General features: G+C 41.7%; 1 long non-coding RNA gene across 1 annotated transcript; it reads right to left on the reverse strand.

Annotated features, from left to right (window-relative positions):
* Positions 1-910: 910 nt before the first annotated feature.
* LOC137079456 (uncharacterized) lies at positions 911-1,703 on the reverse strand. Its single transcript, XR_010905522.1, has 3 exons — positions 1,487-1,703; positions 1,164-1,211; positions 911-1,088 (listed from the first exon to the last, which is right to left on the reverse strand). It is a non-coding gene; the product is annotated as an uncharacterized lncRNA (long non-coding RNA).
* Positions 1,704-18,873: the final 17,170 nt, after the last annotated feature.

The following is an 18,873-nucleotide window of genomic DNA, read 5'->3' on the forward strand; positions in this document are numbered from 1 at the left end:
CTTCTTCCCATCTTTCCCCGTTCTGTTATACAGACAGAGAACATTGTCTGACGCTATGCTTTTTAAAGCCTGTCTCACCATCTCACCTATATTGGAGCTGACGTGAGTATGGATGAGATAGTGTACCTGACAAAAACATACATAATATTGTCATGATTAAAATATACCAGGCTTCAACATTTCTTTTACATGGTATCTGCTGCAAAAAAAAAAAAAAAAACTGTGGCTTTGTTGTAAAAATAAACGCTAAATTTATTTAGTAGTACTAACATAAAGCTCTCGATAATTTTTGTCTTCTTCAAGCCTCTGACAGAAGGCTTCAAACGTTTCAAAGCTGGAGCACTGTTGTTGTTTAAAAAGTTCCTCATGGGCATCTTCTTCTGCCCGCTTCATGAGAACAGACTTAACTTTTGCCAAGTCATTCATGATGACAGCTTGTCTCTGTTCCAGCATTTGAATTTGTTGGAGTATCTTAGTATTCAGATCTGAAAAATTGTAAAGTTAGATTGTTATATAGCAAAGGATGTTTTATGTCTGTATAAATAAATAATGTCTAATTGATATATCACATACCAAACCATTTCTCCATGGTGACTTTGCATTTTGTTTCCTTTGGTTCCTTCCCTGTTATCAAAATTACATACATAAGGTCAGCGAAATTGCATTTATCTAAATCAGTTGTTTCTATATTTATTTTTCTACATCAATTAAACCGTTTTTTCCCTGATTGTTTTATCCACAATGCACATGTATGTGGTTCGCTTTAATTGTGGGGACATTTGGTACAATGTAAAAAAAAAAAAAAAACACACGCACACACATACGCGCACACACACAATACATTATATTAAATTATAACTCACCTGAAGAAGCAGAGCTTTTGGGATGATCAGCCTCATGCATTGCCACATTTCCCTGAAGAGTATCTGTAAGAGTCATGACACAAAATTATCTTATAAGGTACCTCGTGATGTGTTTGCATGTGTTAAATGGAATATCTATTGTCTCACCTAAGAATACTGGGTTGGGCTGGCTTGAGTTTAAATAACTGTCATCAGGGCTTTCATTGTTATCATCCAGACAGTCACCTGAACAATGTGAATTAGAATGATCAAATTAGCTTAACCAGATTCAATTTAAGAGAAAAAGTGTTTCATACTCACCAGATGTTTTGACACGCAGAGCTTTCGGAATAAGTGGGCTCTTGATTACTTTCAAGAAAAGACATAAGATAATAATATATTAATAATAATAATCAAAATAATAATATATTGAAATATAAAGTTAGTAATGTTGTAATGATCTGACATAACAGGCCTAACAATTCACAAATACTGATATGCAAACTAGCTGCAGCTAGCAATTTTGGTGTGATTACTGAAGGTAAAATGGCTGGTGCACATGTAGCATGTGTGAGCAGTACTCTGCTAAAAAAAAAAGACCAGACCACATTGGACATCTAAAAGTATGTAAATAGGCCACTCACCATTTCTGCGGTGTAACAATACCATGCACAACTTTTTCTTCTTCTTTACATGTTTTATGGTGGTTGGAAGACCAGCTTAGATGGTGCATTTACCACCGCCAACTGGACCGGAGTGTGAAGCATTCACAATGAGCTCACGCTTTACACACATGCTGAGGATCACAGTATGAGGATCAGATGAACTCACGTTGAGCTCACGCTTTACACACATGCTGAGGATCACAGTATGAGGATCAGATGAACTCACCTTGAGCTCACGCTTTACACACATGCTGAGGATCACAGTATGAGGATCAGATGAACTCACGTTGAGCTCACGCTTTACACACATGCTGAGGATCACAGTATGAGGATCAGATGAACTCACCTTGAGCTCACGCTTTACACACATGCTGAGGATCACAGTATGAGGATCAGATGAACTCACGTTGAGCTCACGCTTTACACACATGCTGAGGGTCACAGTACGAGGATCAGATGAACTCACGTTGAGCTCACGCTTTACACACATGCTGAGGGTCACAGTATGAGGATCAGATGAACTCACCTTGAGCTCACGCTTTACACACATGCTGAGGGTCACAGTATGAGGATCAGATGAACTCACCTTGAGCTCACGCTTTACACACATGCTGAGGGTCACAGTATGAGGATCAGATGAACTCACCTTGAGCTCACGCTTTACACACATGCTGAGGATCACAGTATGAGGATCAAATGAACTCACGTTGAGCTCACGCTTTACACACATGCTGAGGATCACAGTATGAGGATCAGATGAACTCACCTTGAGCTCACGCTTTACACACATGCTGAGGATCACAGTATGAGGATCAGATGAACTCACGTTGAGCTCACGCTTTACACACATGCTGAGGGTCACAGTACGAGGATCAGATGAACTCACGTTGAGCTCACGCTTTACACACATGCTGAGGGTCACAGTACGAGGATCAGATGAACTCACGTTGAGCTCACGCTTTACACACATGCTGAGGGTCACAGTACGAGGATCAGATGAACTCACCTTGAGCTCACGCTTTACACACATGCTGAGGGTCACAGTATGAGGATCAGATGAACTCACCTTGAGCTCACGCTTTACACACATGCTGAGGATCACAGTATGAGGATCAGATGAACTCACGTTGAGCTCACGCTTTACACACATGCTGAGGATCACAGTATGAGGATCAGATGAACTCACGTTGAGCTCACGCTTTACACACATGCTGAGGATCACAGTATGAGGATCAGATGAACTCACCTTGAGCTCACGCTTTACACACATGCTGAGGATCACAGTATGAGGATCAGATGAACTCACGTTGAGCTCACGCTTTACACACATGCTGAGGGTCACAGTATGAGGATCAGATGAACTCACCTTGAGCTCACGCTTTACACACATGCTGAGGGTCACAGTATGAGGATCAGATGAACTCACCTTGAGCTCACGCTTTACACACATGCTGAGGATCACAGTATGAGGATCAGATGAACTCACCTTGAGCTCACGTTTTACACACATGCTGAGGGTCACAGTATGAGGATCAGATGAACTCACCTTGAGCTCACGCTTTACACACATGCTGAGGATCACAGTATGAGGATCAGATGAACTCACCTTGAGCTCACGTTTTACACACATGCTGAGGATCACAGTATGAGGATTGTGTGATGTCACTGTGATCATCGCATGATCTCACGTGTTGACTGGGTAATAAGATTAAGTAGGCCTAGGCTAAATATGAATTAATATTAAAAAAATAAAAATAAAATGTGAAAGTAAAACAAGTAAATTAATGATCAACTAGCTAAATGAATAAGATGCACTGGATATATACAACACAAACTGGAGGCACAACAGTTTACTTAATTTCTGTTATTTGATTGCTGCCTACATAATTAAAGATCTCCCTCTTTTCGTTTTCTTCCTTAATGCTTTTAAAAATTAAATGATTGAACTTCTGCTTTCGCGCAGGCGCAGTGAGGGGAAATAGGGCAATCAGTTCGTGGCTTTGCTTCAACTGTGCGATAACCTTATTTATATAAGGTATTAACCTTAATTATATAACGGCTCCCACATCTATCACACCTGATTCAACTCATGAGCTCATTAGACTGAAAAACCTGAAATGGGTGTGTCAGATATAGGGAGACATACAACATTTGCAGGGCTGGTGATACTCCAAGACGAGGGTTGTAGGACGCTGAAGCCGGAGGTAGGTGATCAGTTTGTGTTCTGTGCTGGAAAAGTCCTTGTTTTGTTTTGTTTTCTCTTTTCTTTCTTGTTTCTTTTATTAGGAAATCAGGAATAGTATTATTTACAATTAGTTTAGTGTTGTTAAAGGAGGGTGTATTTGAGGCCCATGGCTTCAGGGAGTGGGGGGGCTGAGGGTGGTGGGTGGCAGAAGGTGGTTAGGGATAAGTGTTCTAAGAGAGAGGCATCGAGTGAACGACCAGACATTTCTGGAGATGAAGGAAATAAAGTTAGGAGAATTGGAACTACTGAAGAGTTTGTAGTACTGTTTAAAGTTAAGGGAACTTGTCAGGAAGATGCAGGATTTAGAGCAGTGAATCCACTAAAGGTAACCAGTGCTTTGGAGAGTCAGATAGGTAAGGATTTTCAGGCCAAGATTTTGTACAATGGAATGTTGAGAGTTTGTTGCAAAAATAGGAAACAGTATGATGATGCTAGAGTGGTGGGGAAGTTGGTAGTTAAGGTGGATATTTTCATCCCTAGAGAAAGACAACAAGGAGTCAAGGGAGTGGTGTATGGAGTGTTTTCAAGCTTGTCTGAGAAGGACATTTTGGATAATGTTAAGGGGGCCCAAGTAATTGACGTGGTGAGATTTAAGCGTAGGGATGGAGGCGGGGATCCGCCGATCCTGTTAAAATTTAAAGAGAGAGTTCGGCCACAGAAAGTTTTTCTTGGGAGTATGGCATACAATGTAAGGGAGTACATAAAACCACCATTGCGATGCTACAATTGTCAGAGGTTTGGACATGTCGCTGGGTCTTGTCGGGGTAAAAGAAAGTGTGCAAAGTGTGGTGGAGATCATAAAATTCAAAACTGCAAGACAGAGGATCCCAAATGCCCTAACTGTAATGGAGACCATGCAGCAGGGTTTCATGGTTGTGAACGATTTGTTCAGGCTAAGAGGGTGCAGGTTGTGAAGGATCAGAACAAGGTGTCATATGCAGAGGCAGTTCAAAGAGTGGCTAGAGAAGGTGGAAATGGAAATGCTGGAAACAGAGCGATGATTTGACGCCAAATCACTGTGCCAAATTTGCAGTCTACATCTCAATCTGATATGTTGATTTTTAATAAGGAGGTTTTTCTATCTTTTATTTCTGATGTGTTCGTGGGAGCTAAGAAAACAACTAATCAGTCAGATGTTATCAGGTTAGTGGTGGAGGCAGCTGAAAGGTACCTCGGTATAAAGCAGTTGAGATTAGACAGGTCAGATAGAATAGGTGGGGGTTGTGCAACTTTTATTAAGATTGGGTTACAATATTGGAAAATTGACATTAATTGTAATATTGAGTGTGGCGGTGGAGGTTTGGAGCAGTCATAGTTCTATTACTGTGTTAAATTATTATAACCCCTGTCAGTCTTTGATATTGTCAGATTTTGATGAAATAATGGAGAAGGTAAGATGTCCTGTAGTATGGATTGGAGATTTTAATGCACATAATCCAATATGGGGTAGTGATCACAGGGATAAAAATGGGGTTATAGTAGAAGAATTCTTAGATAAATATGAATTGGTAGTGTTAAATGATGGAAGGCCAGCAAGATATGATATTAATAGAAATACATCCAGCCATATAGATTTAGCAATTTCTTCATCAAACTTAGCTAGAATAGGTGAGTGGGATGTTATAGATTCATATACAGTGGGGAGTGATCACTATCCAATTTTATGTAGGTTTGATAGGAATATAAGGAATATTTGATAGGAATATATAGATATAACTTTCCTCAGGCTAAATGGGATGAATTCCAGGAAAAAGCCTAAAGCTTAGTAAGTTATGTGGATAGTGAGGTTTCAGTAGATACGTGGAATAATTCCATAAGTCTTATGGTGCATGAGGCTGCCAGTTACACCATTCCTGTGAAGCAGGAACCAAAGTCACGTAAAATGGTGCCTTGGTGGAATAAAGAATGTGACAAAGCTGTGAGAAGTAGGAATATAGCGTATAGAAAATTAAGAAAGTATCCCATATTGGTTAATGCAGTAGAGTACAAGCGTCTAAGGGCAGTAGCAAGAAGAGTTATAAAAGATGCAAAGAGAAATAGTTGGAGGAAGTTTTGTGGTACGCTAGGCCCTGAGACTCCAGTAAGGAATTTGTGGTCAGCTGTACATAGAATGTCAGGAATATATATAAGAAAGTCGATACCAGTATTACAGAAGGGGGAGGTAAGAGCAGTTTCTAATAAGGAAAAAGCAGATATGTTTGTAGATAGTTTTCAAGCAGTGCATAGATCAGAGAGAATTGGGGTTGAAAGGTGTAGGACAGGGGATGAGTTGATGGCAAGGAATCAGTGGAAGCTTGAGAGGAGTTTAGAAAATGATAATCCTATTAATCTCTTTTGATATGAAAGAGTTGAAGGATGCAATTATGTCTGGGTCTAATACTACGCCGGGGAGAGATATGTTGTCGTATGAGTTATTTAAACATATGGAGGATAATGTACTTGAAGAAATTTTAGCCTTGTTTAATACAGTGTGGAAAGAAGGTTATTTACCCAAGGAGTGGAAACATGCAGTTGTGGTTCCTATCTTGAAGCCAGGTAAAGAGGCATCAAACCCTAGTTCATACCATCCTATAGCACTCACGGCAGTCCTTTGTAAGGTTATGGAAAGGATGGTAACCAACAGATTGGTATATTTTTTAGAAACCAGAGGGCTATTTGATGATGTCCAGAATGGTTTTAGGAATGGAAGATCAACAATGGAGTCAGTTACAATTCTAGATCAGGATATTAAAAGGGCATTTAGTAATAAGGAGATAGTGAGTGTATTTCTGGATATAGAGAAGGCTTATGACTCTTTGTCGAAGGAAGGATTAATGATACATTTTTTTGATTTAGGAGTTAGAGGAAGGATATTTAATTGGATTAAGGATTTTTTAATGAAAAGAACAATTCAAGTAAAAGTTGGTAATATTAGTTCAAAAACTGTGGAAATAGAAAATGGAACACCGCAGGGAAGTGTTATTAGTCCAGTTTTATTCAATATAATGATTAACGATATCTTTGATAAAATAGAGCGAGGATTTGGGCTTTCTTTATTTGCAGATGATGGGGCCATTTGGAAAAGAGGGCGTAATACAGAGTTTGTTTTAAAACAGATTCAAAAAGCATTAGTGACTAGAGGAATGGGGGAATTTATGGGGCTTCAAAATTTCTGCCTCAAAGACTAAATATATGGTATTTGGTTTTAAAAGAAAGTTACCCAATCGAGAGCTATATATGTATGGGTCTCCTTTGGAAAAGGTAAAGATTTTTAAATTTTCAGGTGTTTGGTTTGATGAGTGTATGACTTGGGCTGTGCATGTAGGTAATATTGTGTTGAAGTGTGAGAGTGCTGAATGTTATGACATTAATGTAAGTCTGGATGTAAGTCTGGCTGGATGTGAATGGGGGGCTAATAGGGACACAATGCTGTTAATTTATCAGGCAATGATCAGATCTGCTCTTGATTATGGATTTTTTTTACAGTCTTGTTCAAAATAATAGCAGTACAATGTGACTAACCAGAATAATCAAGGTTTTTCGTTTATTTTTTATTGCTACGTCGCAAACAAGTTACCAGTAGGTTCAGTAGATTCTCAGAAAACAAATGAGACCCAGCATTCATGATATGCACGCTCTTAAGGCTGTGCAATTGGGCAATTAGTTGAAAGGGGTGTGTTCAAAAAAATAGCAGTGTGGCATTCAATCACTGAGGTCATCAATTTTGTAAAGAAACAGGTGTGAATCAGGTGGCCCCTATTTAAGGATGAAGCCAACACTTGTTGAACATGCATTTGAAAGCTGAGGAAAATGGGTCGTTCAAGACATTGTTCAGAAGAACAGCGTACTTTGATTAAAAAGTTGATTAGAGAGGGGAAAACCTATAAAGAGGTGCAAAAATGATAGGCTGTTCAGCTAAAATGATCTCCAATGCCTTAAAATGGAGAGCAAAACCAGAGAGACGTGGAAGAAAACGGAAAACAACCATCAAAATGGATAGAAGAATAACCAGAATGGCAAAGGCTCAGCCAATGATCACCTCCAGGATGATCAAAGACAGTCTGGAGTTACCTGTAAGTACTGTGACAGTTAGAAGACGTCTGTGTGAAGCTTATCTATTTTCAAGAATCCCCCGCAAAGTCCCTCTGTTAAAAAAAAGGCATGTGCAGAAGAGGTTACAATTTGCCAAAGAACACATCAACTGGCCTAAAGAGAAATGGAGGAACATTTTGTGGACTGATGAGAGTAAAATTGTTCTTTTTGGGTCCAAGGGCCACAGGCAGTTTGTGAGACGACCCCCAAACTCTGAATTCAAGCCACAGTACACAGTGAAGACAGTGAAGGATGGAGGTGCAAGCATCATGATATGGGCATGTTTCTCCTACTATGGTGTTGGGCCTATTTATCGCATACCAGGGATCATGGATCAGTTTGCATATGTTAAAATACTTGAAGAGGTCATGTTGCCCTATGCTGAAGAGGACATGCTCTTGAAACGGTTGTTTCAACAAGACAATGACCCAAAACACACTAGTAAATGGGCAAAGTCTTGGTTCCAAACCAACAAAATTAATGTTATGGAGTGGCCAGCCCAATCTCCAGACCTTAATCCAATTGAGAACTTGTGGGGTGATATCAAAAATGCTGTTTCTGAAGCAAAACCAAGAAATGTGAATGAATTGTGGAATGTTGTTAAAGAATCATGGAGTGGAATAACAGCTGAGAGGTGCCACAAGTTGGTTGACTCCATGCCACACAGATGTCAAGCAGTTTAAAAAAACTGTGGTCATACAACTAAATATTAGTTTAGTGATTCACAGGATTGCTAAATCCCAGAAAAAAAAATGTTTGTACAAAATAGTTTTGAGTTTGTACAGTCAAAGGTAGACACTGCTATTTTTTTGAACACACCCCTTTCAACTAATTGCCCAATTGCACAGCCTTAAGAGCGTGCATATCATGAATGCTGGGTCTTGTTTGTTTTCTGACAATCTACTGAACCTACTGGTAACTTGTTTGCCACGTAGCAATAAAAAATATACTAAAAACCTTGATTATTCTGGTTAGTCACATTGTAGTGCTATTATTTTGAACAAGACTGTATATGGGTCTGCTTCTAAAACTGTTCTGGCTAGGCTAAATGTTTTGCAGGCAAGGGCTTTGAGGCTTTGTTGTGGGGCTTTCAGAACCTCTCCAGTCCCTGCTCTGTTAATTGAAATGGGAGAAATGCCCTTATGGTTAAGGGGTATTAAGTTAGGGTTACAATACTGGGTAAAACTTAGAGGGTGTAATTATACCTTCCCAACAAGGTGTATGTTACAAGAGTCTGATGGAGGTAATAAATATAAAACATTTTTTTCCCAAGTTAATCAATGGGCCAGATAGATGAGCTTGGAACAGGGAGGTATTGTAGAGCACACTAGATGGTTACCTATGCCTTATTGGGTGTTACCTGAATTAAACATTGAGCTTGGTTTTCTTCAAGGAAAAGATAAGTGGGAGGTGACACCAAAAATAGTTGAATATCTTTGTGGCAAGGGGGGCGTGGTTCAGCGAGGTCTGCAGCGGGAGAGAGAGCCGCGGGACGAGCGGTAAGTGAGTGGGTTGGACGCAGATTAATAACACCTGTCTTTTGTTCCAGTAATGAGCGCGGAGAGGGTATAAAACACCGGTGGAACCGGAGACCAAAGAGAGAGAGATACGGACGGTTGATGCTGAGACACAGACCCTGAGAAACCGGAAGCCGGAAGTGCCGACCCGGAAGTGATTGTTATTGTTTGAGTAGAGAGAAACTATACACTACTGAGTGTGATTGTGACAGTGGAAAAGAGTATAAATAAACAAGCATCAACCATCCAGCCGACCCCCGTGTCCTCTTCCTTCCTCACGAAACGAACTTTGTTACAATCTTAACTTAATTAATGAGAGTAGTATGATTGTTTTTACAGATGGATCTAGAGATCCAGTTAATGGACGAGCTGGGTTTGGTATGTATGTACAGCAGCTAGGGCTGAAGATCGGTCGACGCATATCTAATGGAAGCTCTGTTCTCACGACTGAGTTAATGGCAATTCTGTGGGCTCTATGGTGGATTGAGGAAGTCAGACCTAGAGAAGTCGTTTTCTGCTCTGACTCTGCAGCTGCTCTGGAAACCTTAAGAGTAGGACAATCTAAAGCTCGTCCTGACATTGTAAATGACATTGTAACACGTATAAATACTGCAATAATAGATTAAAATAGTGGACCAGTATCAGAAAGACTAAGTTAAGCTCAGGGAGGAAAATGGCGTGTTCAATGAGACACAGACACGAGGTTGCGATACCCAAAAGTGTAGTATATTATAGTGACATAAGCTGACAGACAGTTTCAATATTTACATGTACACAAAGATGGTATTGAGTTCATAATTGTTAATAAACAAATCTAAGTGCTGTTTTCTCAAGTCATACACAATCATTCAAATGATTAAAAGCTGCAACCGTCCTTGCACAATGCACACTGGGTCAATCAGTTCATTAAATTCAAAGAACCATAATGTAGGAATGTGTGTATTGGTGTGCGGGGATGTGTAAGGGGAGCAGCTGCAGCGCCTCCTACCACACCGGCAAATGCTTGCACTCAATCTTCGGTTCAGGGCCTAGTAGCTCGCCATCCATACAAGAAACCTGGCCAGTTCTCATATGATTAAGTCACTCATTACAGCAGTCTCAACATAAAATGGAGGCATCTGCAGCAGCTCAACACGTCGACTCCCACACACACACAAACTAACAGCGCGCGGCCATATTTAAAGGGAAATGACGCGATCTCCGTGCCAAATCTCGCGATACTTGTACAAATCCCGCGATAACGTGCGAGAGTGGAGAGTCGTGAGAACAGAGCATATAACAGTAACCCAGGGTTACATCCTCCCCCCTTAGATCATGCACGTCCTCGCTGCATAAAAACTACAGAAGTATTACAAGTTAGAACTAGTGTCTGCCGCAGTGGCATAACTAAGGGCCTCTGTATAAGCATTGGACAAACTATGAAAAAGAGTTTGAGCAACTGATATTAAAGGGTTACCCAATGCTGTATATTGAAGTCGTTGAATGGGTTGGCGCTGACGACCTGAACGTCTGGGTATTACATCAGAGCTAACTATATCACCAGAAGTAGTAGCAGAGCTCTGAACAACAGAACCCACTGATGACTCCGATTGGACCGGCCCACAGTCTTCATCCTCAAGCTCCAGAAGAACCTCAGTTTCAGGCACATCGATGCGTTCCTCTTCCACAGGTAAGTCCACCTCTCTCTGGGCATATTCATCCCTCCGTTCAGGTAAAGAAATTCCAGGTTCTTCCACTATAGCGTCTACATCACAGCTGGACATCAATGAACCTTCCTCAATGGTTGGCCCAGACCCTTCAGCTTCAGGCAAGTGGCTTTCAGATATTACAATTGTAGGTTGGGAAACCAGGTTTTCTGAGGGAGGCAGGACAACAATATCACTTGGGACTGTCGACGAGGTAGACACTACAATGTCACAATTCATAGGTTCTCGTTCAAGTTCACCCATGTTCACACTGATATTCATTGGGACTTGAGGAAAACTCCCAAGGATGACAGGTTCAACATCCACTGGATCCTCATTCTCAGAGATATCAATAGCGTCGTTACGACTCTGGCTGCGAGTGTGTGGCTTTTGAACAGGCAGATCTTCAGGAAGGTCCTCTATAGATAATAGAAAGCCACAAGGCAAAAGCAAATCACGATGGAGTGTGCGAGTAGGTCCTTCCTTAGTTTCTGGCCTCACAGTGTAAACTGGAAGATCCCCTGCACGTTTCACAACCACATATACCTCTTGTTCCCACTTGTCTTCAAGCTTGTGCTTGCCTCGGATTCTAACATTACGGACAAGAACTCGGTCGCCCACCTCCAAACTTGCAGGTGTAACACGTTGATCGAACCGGTCTTTGTTCCTTTTAGCTGACTTCTGAGCATTCTGGGATGAAAGCTTGTAACTCTCCTCAAGACGAGATCTTAAATGCTTCACATACTGAGAATGTGAGGAAGATGGAGATTCACGGACAGGCAAGCCAAAAGCTAAATCAACTGGAAGCCGCGGTGATCGTCCAAACAGCAGTTCATAGGGTGTGAACCCTGTTACCTCATTTCGCGTACAGTTATACGCATGGACAAGAGGTTTAACGTATTCCCTCCACTTAGCCTTCTGCTTGCTCTCAAGGGTGCCCAGCATGTTTAACAATCTCCGGTTGAAGCATTCAACGGGGTTGCCCCTGGGGTGGTAAGGGGTCGTTCGAGTTTTCTTAATGCCAGCCACATCACAGAGCTCCTTAATCAGCTTAGATTCGAAATCTGGGCCCTGGTCAGAATGTAGACGCTCAGCGATGCCATAACAACTCATAAAGTCATTCCACAGACATTTCGCCACAGTCTTGGCCTTCTGGTTTGCAGTTGGAATAGCGACAGAAAATTTGGTGAAGTGATCAGTAAGCACCAAGATGTTCTTTGTGTTACTGCTATCTGGCTCAATGGTAAGAAAATCCATACATAACAATTCCAAAGGACGACTAGTTTGGATATTTACTAAAGGAGCTGCCCTTTCTGGAAGACTCTTGCGTCGTACGCACCGACCACAAGTTTTAATGAAGTTCTCAACATTAACCGCCATCTTAGGCCAGAAGAACCGCTGCCGTACCAAATCCAGGGTACGCTCTATGCCCATGTGCCCCATGTCACTGTGGAGACTCTTCAAGACAACTGTACGCAAGACTGAGGGGAAAACAAGCTGTAGAACAAGTTTATCTTCATCCTGCCTTCTCCTATACAAAATACCATCTTCCAGCTTTAACCGATTACACTCCCGTAACAACAATGCAAGCTCAGGAAGTTCCTCTCGGGCATTGGGGGGAACTTTTTCTCCTGTCTCGAGTTGATGGATAACTTCACGGATTACTGGATCAGCACGTTGTTCTTCCCTCAGGTCAGTGTGGGTCAGCGGGGATATGACAGGAAGGCCATGTGATTCCTCCTTAGCGAAACTGTCAGGGATGATATTAGCATGAACAGAAAGTGACTCAACTAGGGTCATATCACTTTGGGAGTACTCAGCAAGACAGCATGATCTAACAAGACTGCTCTGGCAAATAGCAACCACACTATCAGGGGATATTTCTGAAATTTCACCCGGGTCACACCGTTGATTCACTAAACGAGTCACAAGCTCACACTCTTCACAACCTGCACTTTTATCTAACACTTCTCCGTGACAGCGCCGGGATAGAGCATCAGCATCAAAGTTGTGTTTGCCAGCACGATACTGCATCTTAAAGGAATATGTCGACAAGGCAGCTAACCATCGATGGCTTGTGGCATCCAGTTTCGCTGAGGTCAAGGCATATGTAAGAGGATTGTTATCTGTGACGACCGTGAAGTTAGCACCATAAAGATAATCATGGAATTTCTCTGTGACACTCCATTTTAAAGCCAGAAACTCAAGTTTGTGTGCTGGGTATCGAGACTCACTCTTAGACAGGCCTCGGCTGGCATAAGCAATGACCCGCAGCTGACCATCCTGTTCTTGGTATAAAACGGCTCCCAATCCAATTATGCTAGCATCTGTGTGCAAAATGTAAGGCAATTGTGGATTGGCGAACCCAAGGACAGGAGCAGATGTTAACTTTGAGATTACGGTGTTAAAAGCAGCATGACAGTCGGCCGTCCATCTCTCCCCAAAGGACTGCTTCGGATCCCGGAACTTCCCTGCAGGACTTTTATCTTTATTAGACTGACAAAGAGGTGCATAGCCTTGAGTAAGAACATTAAGGGGTTTTTCCAGGGTGGCATAATCCTTAATGAAATGCCGGTAATACCCTGCGAACCCCAGGAAAGACCGCAACTCTTTGAGATTTCGGGGTACTGGCCAGGATTTGAGAGTGGATATTTTCTCAGGGTCCGTTTCAACACCCTTCTCAGACACGATATGTCCCAGGTAATGCACACTGGACTGGAAGAATTTACATTTTTCAGGAGACAACTTCAAGCCAAATCCAGCCAAGCGGGTAAGTACTTTGAGTAACCGGTTCTCATGTTCCTCTAAAGTGTCAGAAAAGATAATAATGTCATCTAGGAACACGAGGACCTCCTTAAGGTTTAAATCACCCATACAATTTTCCATCAGTCTCTGGAATGTACTTGGAGCATTAGTGACCCCTTGTGGCATCCGATTCCATTCCCAGAACCCTAACGGTGTAACGAATGCAGTTTTAGCCTTGTCGACTTCATCCATTTGAATCTGATAATATCCAGACTTCAGATCCAGAACTGTAAACCATTTGGAACCCGTTAATGCTGAAAATGACTCCTCAAGATTCGGCAAGGCATATGCATCTTTCACTGTTTGCAAGTTTAATTTACGATAATCGATACATAACCTTACGTCGCCATTCCGTTTCCGGACCACCACAATTGGGGAAGCAAAGGGTGACTCTGACTCACGGATGACACCAGCATTGAGCAAATCTTGCAAATGGCTCCGCACAGCGTCAATGTCACGAGGATGGATCGGCCTAGCCCGCTGCTTAAAAGGGGTTTCATCATGGAGCTTAATGCGATGCTTTACCTGCTCCGTGCAGCCGAAATCAAGATCATGGTGAGAAAATACTTCAGGCATTTGACTGAGCTTGAGGGTTATTCGCTCCTTCCATTCCGGGGGAATAGGAGATTCTCCAAATGTTAACTCCAAGGCGCCTCTCTGAGAACTTCCTGAATCTGAAGGGGTTTTTACAGTCTGCTGGGCCAAGATTGTGAGTGATGTGCCAATATCAGCAATTACTGTCATTGGTGGAATTAAAACATTTTGTTCAGACTCGATGTAACCCTGGGTTACTGTTATATGCTCTGTTCTCACGACTCTCCACTCTCGCACGTTATCGCAGGATTTGTACAAGTATCGCGAGATTTGGCACGGAGATCGCGTCATTTCCCTTTAAATATGGCCGCGCGCTGTTAGTTTGTGTGTGTGTGGGAGTCGACGTGTTGAGCTGCTGCAGATGCCTCCATTTTATGTTGAGACTGCTGTAATGAGTGACTTAATCATATGAGAACTGGCCAGGTTTCTTGTATGGATGGCGAGCTACTAGGCCCTGAACCGAAGATTGAGTGCAAGCATTTGCCGGTGTGGTAGGAGGCGCTGCAGCTGCTCCCCTTACACATCCCCGCACACCAATACACACATTCCTACATTATGGTTCTTTGAATTTAATGAACTGATTGACCCAGTGTGCATTGTGCAAGGACGGTTGCAGCTTTTAATCATTTGAATGATTGTGTATGACTTGAGAAAACAGCACTTAGATTTGTTTATTAACAATTATGAACTCAATACCATCTTTGTGTACATGTAAATATTGAAACTGTCTGTCAGCTTATGTCACTATAATATACTACACTTTTGGGTATCGCAACCTCGTGTCTGTGTCTCATTGAACACGCCATTTTCCTCCCTGAGCTGAACTTAGTCTTTCTGATACTGGTCCACTATTTTAATCTAGTATTGCAGTATTTATACGTGTTACAACATCTTGAGTGTTATTTTTAGAATTCGATTTGTTTGCAATATAAATTTTTGCTGGGTTCCCGGGCATGCTGGGCTGAAGGGTAATGATCAGGCAGACCACATTGCAAAGGAGAGCTTGGGAAGAGAAATAGATGTTCATGTGTCAATGGGGAGAGTGGAACTGAGAGAGAATTAAAGAGGACTTAATAAAAGAATGGCAGAGAGGGTGGGAAAAGGAAAGTAGGGCTAGACACTTTTTTTCTATACAATCTGATGCTGGGAAAAAATGTTTATGTAATGCTCTTTTCTGTAGGGACTCAGTTAAACTGTGCAGACTGAGGTTGGGGCACTGTGGGTTAAATTATTCTTTGTGCATTGCAGGAAAGCATGTCTCTGGCTTGTGTGAATGTGGGAGTCTTGAGACAGTAAGACATGGTTTTCTGGAATGTAGAAGGTATAGGGCAGAGAGAAGGGTATTATTTGATAAACTGGCTTGGAGTTGAGGCTTTTTCTGTTTTATCTTTGTTTGGACACAGTGACAAGCATAAAATGATCTCCGAGGAAGTTCTACAATTCCTACATGACACAGGATTGTATGTAAGAATTTAGTTCAAACTTCGACCTGTGGAGGGCAGTAATACACTCAGTAGTGTCTACACTCCCGGAACCCTATATGAAGAAGAAGATCAGAGCAGTGATAATCCCCCAAGGCTACGTGGACAAGATTATATGGGCCGCATAATCCGGATAAATGGGCTACACTAATCCAGATAAATTTAAAAACTGAGTTTTTGTCTAAAAACGTTCCGCGTCCACAGTATCATTTTCAATTGTTTTCCAAAAAATGTTCATCTGCACTGAAACATCTGAAAACGCTTGCATCCCTGTACTGCGGATGTTTAAATCCAAGACGCTTCGACTTGCGTCATTACCGCTACTCGTTTATCTACTCTTTGAAATTTTGCCAATGTCGAGAAAAGGCACTGAGTTTTTTAAAATGGGTCGACAGTGAGGTGGAGTTGTTGCTGCGAGTAACACATATATAAAGTGCTAAAAGCAAGTGAAAATGTAGACTGGGAGACGTGCCAAAATAAATACGGTGTGAATTGGTCATATGACTGCATCACATGGCTAAAAATGCGTCATCGTATTAAAAAGCCTCCGTTTTCACAGTCCACATTACGACGCGAAGACAGCGTTTTCAAATTTATCCGCTTTGGAGAGCGTTTTCAAAACGATACGTTTTTATTGACTTAAAACGCTGTCTCAGTGTGGACAGAAGGCCAAAACGGAGAGAAAAATATACGTTTTCAAATGAAAACGTATTAGTGTGGACATGGCCCAAAAAAAAACAATACTGATATCCCCCCAATCCCAACTAATGAGAGCCACAAGCATGCTGCCAATAACATCAGAAAGTCTTAATCAACAAGCATGTTGCCCTTACCCAGATGACCTAAACCAATATATTGCCAAAACAGCCAGCATGATGCCGATACCTGAAGCTAAAGCAACATGGCATATTCCATTAAATGATATGCCACCTGGAATCAAGTAAAGATTGAGTTATCAATGCATTAGTCGCTGCTTGCTTATGGTTGTATATTAGCAGTTCCAGTTCTTTAATGGTGAATGTTACCACCACCTGCTGGTGTGGACTGTTATTCTCCTCATGCTGATGTGCATGCCTGTTGTCCTTCGATAAACAGTAGGGGTGTAACCCCGGCATCCTGGCCAATTTTGCCCACTGGCCCCTGTCCATCATGGCCTCCTAATAATCCCCCTATCCTGATTGGCTTTATCACTCCTGAAGCGGTCTCCTCTCCACCAACCAGCTGGTGTGTGGAGAGCGTTCTGGCGCAATATGGCTGCCGTCGCATCATCCAGGTGGATGCTGCACGCTGGTGGTGGTTGAGGAGATTCCCCCTTCTATGTAAAGCACTTTGAGTGCCTACAAAAGCGCTATATAAATGTAATGAATTATTATTATTAAATTAATTAAGGACAATCCTACACCTAGTTATCTACTACGGCAGCGCAGCAAATTTGCCTTGCCCAGGAGTAAAATGGGATGGGTAAAATGGGCCCAATGGGTTGACTTGGAGTCCAATGTACATGTGTAGACTCATCCCCTCTGTCATAATCAAGGAGTCAAGGGTCTGTCCCTATAAACCTCCCCTGTCCACTTGTGACACACTCCAAACTGGTGACAGGGATTATCCTCCACCTTGGTATCAAATGCACTTCTGTCAAGACCACTATCCTCAGATGATACAATTAAAACATAATTTCGATTGGTGGTATGGTTCTGTTCTGGGCAAGCACTCCCTGTGCATCATGAATAAGAGCAGTGATAAACCCCCATAAAGCAATGCTGATATCCCCCAATCACTACTAATGAAAGCTCTGACGGGCATCGTATTCCTATAGGTGGATGTACTCGGCTGATGAGAGCTTGACTAATGTGACCTGGCAGAGCTAATGGGGACAGGAGTTTACATTGGCAAAGATTGGAGCTAAGACAGTGGACAAGGTCATCAGTGTTAGGAATGAGGAAGGCATTCCCTGTCCTTCATCTCGTTATTTCAAGACATGCAAATTAGTAGAGTTTCCACCTTTTAAACTGATTGGAGTTGATGTCTTCCGATCATGGGACATCCAAATTAGGAACATGGTTAAAAAAAGTACATCCTAGGATCTACTATCTTTGTGTTGCTAAAAAAAGCAGGATTCCCTTGTGATGTTTTAACATAAATATCTTTGACTTTTATGCGGCCAGTTCTGGAGGAACGCTAGCCCAGTATGGGGAGATTACCTAAAGGTCTCTCTGAGTTAGAGAGGGTTTAAAAACATTGCAGCCGGATAAAAGGTATTCTGACATCAACACTCCCATTGCAGAGTGAGAGATGAGGCAAAGCCACCTTGCATACTTTTACTTTATTAAGGACAATTCATCACCACTGCATTGCTTCCTGTCTGTGGCTCCAACACCTAGTTATCTACTACAGCAGCGCAGGACATTTGCCTTGCCCAGGAGTAAAACAAAAAGACATTAACTTTCTTTCATCCCACATGCTCTCAAATTGCTTTACAAATAACGTTTAGGTGTCTGGTTGTATGAAGTCTATTTCTGCTATATTTTTTTGTGTATTTGGGCTATATTACCTCACAGATTTTAATTATAATATTATATCAGAATTATTTGATTTTACTTGCTTTTTAGATTGTTTAAAAACCAGGTGTATATAATGCTAGTTAATACTTCAGCATGTCTACAAGCAAAGCGGAATGCACCAAACATCTACCCAAAGTACTTTGGGCATGCTCCAGTAGCAAACCTGAACATGAACCTTTTTACTTGTCTTCAATATGACGAATCTGACCAACTGGGATCAAAAAATATCACGTGCATAATTTTGAGAACCAATGAGAATCTTCTGGTAGCATAAGCTCCCATTTGGGCATGTCTGGAGAATCATGACTGTTAATGAAGAGGGAGGGATTATCGTTAATTAGCCAAAATCTGTAGAATACAAAAAGACCAAAGGGCAGCATCTCAACAGTGTAACTATCTGTTGAACA

The sequence above is a fragment of the Pseudorasbora parva genome, chromosome 6 (assembly GCF_024679245.1).
Source record: "Pseudorasbora parva isolate DD20220531a chromosome 6, ASM2467924v1, whole genome shotgun sequence".
NCBI lineage: Eukaryota > Metazoa > Chordata > Actinopteri > Cypriniformes > Gobionidae > Pseudorasbora > Pseudorasbora parva.